The sequence below is a fragment of the Ambystoma mexicanum genome, chromosome 3q, assembly GCF_040938575.1.
Source record: "Ambystoma mexicanum isolate Mex_15411 chromosome 3q, UKY_AmexF1_1, whole genome shotgun sequence".
Taxonomy (NCBI): domain Eukaryota; kingdom Metazoa; phylum Chordata; class Amphibia; order Caudata; family Ambystomatidae; genus Ambystoma; species Ambystoma mexicanum.
Genome location: NC_090926.1, coordinates 237,603,445 through 237,609,444, shown reverse-complemented (window position 1 = coordinate 237,609,444; position 6,000 = coordinate 237,603,445).

Here is a 6,000-nt window from a genome sequence, read left to right as displayed (position 1 = left end):
CTGATTCTCAGGCTGTGCACAAATCAATTACCACTAATTGTTTTCCTGGGGGCCCGGTAAAAGATCCCTTTGGATCAAAGAATATGTCGTATATGCAGATTAGCAGGTTCAATAGAGACACCTAAGTATGTATTTACAGGGTCTAGCCTGTTGGGCTCTATATACATGATGCTACTCAGCAGCTATATTCACAATTATGATCCAATAAAAAGTGAAGAGTGTTGTACTTATTGTTCAAACTCTGACTTGGCGAGCCTGCATATCAGGCTTCACTAGCTGTGGCGCATATTGTGAAATTACTTCCAGTAACAACTCCTAAAGTGCAAAATGCTTAAATATGAATCCCGACGAATTTAAGTAGTATGTCCCAGGATTGACGTGGAGTATGATGTTCTGTCTCAAACTCCCATCTGAATTTTAAATATTGAGGGTGTATTTGTATTACATATAGCATATTATTGCATACTGCATTGGTAATACTGAATTGAGAATGATATCAACAATAATTTTTCAGGATGGCCCTGGAGCTACAGAATTGTATGTATTTTATTGATTGATTCTTATTGCCTAAATTATTCATTTATTAGGAAGTCCCATATTTTACCACATTTCACTTTCCCTATTTTCTCTTCTGCCTATCACGTTGCTTAATGGATTTTAATGTGATTACTGCAGGTACTTTATGAAGTTGTATGAAGTTTTATGAAGTATGAGGTTTTATGAAGTATTATGAAGTATATTTTGAGAGTGCCTTGAAAGATTATTTTATCGTATTATGATTCGAAGTAATTGAATGTTCAAATCATTGTTTTGTAAAGATTATTTCACAATCATATACAAATACATTATTTCAACTCAATCACAAAATATGAAAAGGATCTGCACAGCAATCAATCATTAGCCATCCTTCTGCAATTTGTCTTTAGGCATATCCATACCTGCAAGTGACTTTGGCAAAGGGCAACCTTGCCAAAAGACCTTCAACCCACCCATCTTCAAGACAGACACAGAATCCATGCCAAACACACTACTGACAGTACTCCCTTTAAAAGTACCAAATCAGTGACAATCAGCACTATACTGGGCACTAGCATGCAGTCTACACCCACACTCATGTGCCCATACAAATTCTCTCTGAAAAGATGCCCCAAACTTGCATCCTCGACCACAATCACAAGACAATGTTGTGCCTAATAGCTGCCTCAAAGCACATAGTCACACCTTTGATGCATCCACCATTACCACTTCCACTGCACTACAGACACCTACACGTGTCACTTGGCCTCTTCTAGAACGTGCACTTTTAGGTGTGGGGCTATTCGTAGCTCCCACACCACCAAGATGTATAAACTGCCACACCATCATTCATTTGCTCTATATGCCTAGTCCAAGTACAAAAAGGCAATCCTACATGCTTGTCTACATGTGCCAAAAACACCCTGACATTTACCATAAACACAGAGAAGATGACTCAACAGAACAGGGGACATCACCATGCACTTTACCTCCCTTTCTTCACTACTCTAACTTGGTATGAACAGAAAACACAGAACACCAAACATCTCAACCCCCCCCCCCTTTTCCAGCATTGAATCCATGTGTTGGTGAGCCATGCACTCTACCAATGCCACAAATCATGATTGAAAAAGAGTATTGCAAGGTACCCGGTCATTGCATAGACAACCAAAGCATCGACAGCCATATCATCTAAAAAAATAAATCTATAAAAAAGCATCTAATGCATTTTTCTAGATGGTAAAGGGTTTAGTTTAATAAAAATGGGTTTTAAAGGTTAAAAAAGGGAGATTTGGGGGAGCCCCCCCATTAAAAATGTTTTTTCAAAAAAAATGCATTAGATGCTTTTTTTTAGATGCTTTCTTTTAGATGGTATGGCATTAGATGCTTTGGGTGTCGATGGAATGACTATAAACCGTATTCCAACTATGGCAGATATTGCCAAAGTGCAAAACTACTGTTACTGTGGCAGAAAAAAATGTGTCCTATGAACACAACATCCTGTACATATATTTGTCAAATTTAAACAGTGGGAAAAACGTTGACAAAGGATTACTGCAACAACAAAAAAATGAGACATCAAACTCATAGATCATTATTTCGTCTGTGAAACTACACAAAATCATGCCAGCTCAGAGCACGTCATGCAACACACACAGACCATTATTTCATCAACTACTAACAATATTGCTGACCTTAAAAGGGCATGTCAAATCAAAAATGCGCAGAGAAAGCAGTTCCTTTAAACTAATAGATACCCTGCAAATAAACAAAGTTCCATTCACCTGAATACAGCTGCAGCTGCACAACAGTATTAGAGTAGATTCATCACACTCACAATCCACTTGCTGTCATCAATTTGGAATATGACTTTGTAAATCCTGCAAAGGAAAAGAAGGCATTACATGCACATTAAAAGTCACATTCCAAAATGTTCCTGCAAGAAAAACAAAACATTCTAAATATTTAAACAGACCCTATGTAGAGAACGGCCATATTATCCACTTGACAAGATCATTAACTTTGCTTCCAGGACTCTCTTTGAACTCCCTCACTTCACACCTACTTCCTTGTACCGTCACCAGGCTGGATGGCTGATGATGCAAAACGGGCCAGATTTAAAATTCTTCTACTGGTTCAAATGGTAAGGCATCACTGTATCTATCCTCCTCTATCCAACTCTACAAGCCTTCTCGTAATCTCTGCTCCGCATCCTTGACCACCCTTGTGGCTCCTCGGTCTCCAGGTGTTCCCCTCGCTTCCGCTCTTTCTTTCTTATTGTTCCACTTGCATGGAATTCTCTTCTCCCGGACATCGGAAAAACAGTCCACATGGATTTGTTAAAAACCAAACTAAAAGCCTACCTCCTCGCCTCTTAACCTGACTCTCATCTGCCTCCTAGCTAACATTTTTCCCATGCCTCTAACCTGCCTCTCCCATGCCTCTAACCTGCCTCTGTCCCTCACATCCTCTGCCTCCACTCTAGCACTTCTACCATCATGCTCACATTCCGAGCACAGCTGGGCGTACAGCCTACCTGCACTTAAAAATGTCCAATGTTGGTTGTCCTTAATTTATGTATGTCGATTTATGTATTGTCACCGATGACTGTTCCATTTACTCCCCTCCACAACCTAGTGAGAATGTCCCTCAAATTCACTCCATTGCAAGTAGCTTACTGCGTCCCTTCAAATTTGTTTTGTTATTTTCTATTGTATGTTCTTTTGTGATCAAAAGAGCATTGTTTCTCCTGTATATAAATAAATAAATATTGTTATTTTAAAATATTCACACACTTGGAAAGTCACGTGTAGCAAATAGACACAGTATTTAAAAATCACGTGGCAAAATGTTGTATCATGCCTACATGTAAACGATGCAGAGTCTTCAATAATACACAATAGAAAACCCCAATAACAAGCAGACCTTGACGATAAAAAAGTCTGCATTGCTCTAGATAACAACTCATTCAAGGACTTTTAACAGATGGGGGCAAATCACAGTGGAAGAGGGAGACTGGTCCTTTCGCAAATCGGACCTGACATTCTTTTCACCCTTGGTGCAGTGCTAACTGATACCTTCCACCCTCTTCATTTACTTAGTGGAGGCATGGGTTGGGAGTGCCATGTCCACAGAGTTAGGGCCGGATTAATGGAAATGTACGCAGAAATCCCTCATGGGCCGCGCGCTGAGAAAATCACTGTGCAAGCCTGCGTGCAGATAGAAAATGCGTGCCTCACATTTTCATGGAATTTACTGCGCAAAGTAACCATATTCGCAAGTCGCACCCGGAAAGCCTGAAACACGCCCCCACACGAAGCAAAAACAGCCAGGACAGCTACCTTTGCATGCTCCCCCGAGCACGAATACACGCACCCTTCAAACAGTACATGGCATACCCTGCAAGCAGGCATTCATTTCGGGGACCTTGCGCAGGGCACCAACTAACCGTATCCAGCATCCCGACAACATGCTTATAAAAATCGGAACTCGGTTAAAATCTTGAAAAATCTGCATGTGATCCCCCATAAACCGTCCCTGCACCCCGCTACACTGCGCACGTGCACCCATAAGTTGTATCAGAAACACGGTTGCATACACGCACCCCCGAAATCTGACATGTAAACCCAACTCCGTGCTGCCATTCCTATGCGCAAGTGTACTTACGCCTGCCCTCGGGTGGTTGACAGTATGAATGACTTGCGTGGACTTTTCCTAGCCGAGAGGTTGCGCGATTGAATCCATGAATATGTCTCGTGCTGGCCAATTTTGGGCGTGCAACGGACTGCCTGCAAGCCGTCCCTCGGAATGCCCACTTTTTCGCAAGTTCTTTGACATTTCTGGTGTTCCGCCCCCTTCCCAGTCCTCTGCGCAAGCCACGTCCACGCTCGGAGTAGAGTCTCTCACAACGCCCTCGACGGCTCGCATAGAAGTGCCTAGCCTGCTCAAACTCCACGCAAGCTCAGGAAAAGTAGAGCCTATTCGATTCCATGAATCGACGAACATGGGTTTGCACGCAGTTTGGCGCGCAAGTACCCTTTTTTCCACACAAATAATTCCATGAATCGGGCCCTTAGATTTAAAAGGAAATAAGATTGTCAACCAAGGTCCACTGGTATCAGGAATGCTCGCCTCCCTGGTAGCATGTAGCATTCACGGACTGGTGACCTGTGAGATTGTTAGCAATGTGTATGTTAGGCAAAATACCATTGACTTCATTAGGAACCTACACTGCGTGGTTATTTGCAGTAAAACATTGTTGACCAGTATCAGGTGACCCACTTAACATCAGATACTGAACATTTAAAAAGTTGACGGGCAGTTCTTTGGCACAGAGCTGGAAAGGCAGCCTGCCTATAAATCCAGTGGATTTTCTCTCATTTATTGTATAAAATGTGATGTCAAATGCAATTATTGAAAACTATTTTTAGTGAGATTTCCCTCCCTTAACCCCAACCGTCTAGGGATGGGCCAGGCACATATTGTTGGGAGAATTCCTTCCTCTGTTGAGAAAACAAGTTAACAGCCATGGGCTACCTTTGCAAATGGAGAATCCTGGTTGCAGTCTTTATCATCATTCTCATCACTCAATATCTGTTTCACATTTCATTTTGCCTTTCAAGGTGTTGATATAGTTGAATGTTCCCCCAAGCAGTAAACTACTTTGGGAACACTGAGCCAATGGCTGGCAACCTCCAGGGAATATTGGCTTGCAGGAAGGAAGTAGAATTCCATCTAGGGCAGTGCATCTAAGATGCCAACAGTGTTGGGGCCGAGTGAGTCTTGTCAGACTCACTGACTTCTCCAATTCTATTGGTCTTTTAGTTTTCTGTATGCAAATATAATCTACTGGCCATTGCTAGCCTTCCTCTGAAAATCATTTGGCACTATCAGAGAGAGAGATAGGAGACAGAGGACACACAATGCAAAAAACATGACATTTCTCAAATGCTTACTGCCACATGCTTGCAGTTTTCAAGTCTGGGCAATGTTAATGGCGTGACTGAATACATTGGCCGGTGCGGTAATTAGGTGCCGGTATTAACCTATACCAGCATGTTAATGCACCGGCCAAATACAAGTTTGCCGGTGGGGTGGAGGAATTACCTCCAGCTAGCAGCTGGGGGTAATTCCAACACCTAACAGCAAACAAATGCTGGCATTACAGGCACTGTTAAGGAGGAGGAGGTAGGATAGCTCAGGTGCAACCCATTTGTCTTGGAAGCAAGACAACACAGCGCAACACAGGTCTGAATCCCGATCCCGTGCTTAGAAACCACTTGCTGGTATTAAGGCCATTATAAAAAAGAACATTTATAATTATAATACCGGCAAATCACCCATGGAGTCCTACGGGACTCCATAAATGGGGATTAACTCTGTCAACTCGGCACTCACAATCCAGCGGTAATACTTCCAGACCAAGTGCCGAAATAGTATTACTATATGCTGGTATCCTGGCGGTAATTCCACCAGGATACCGGC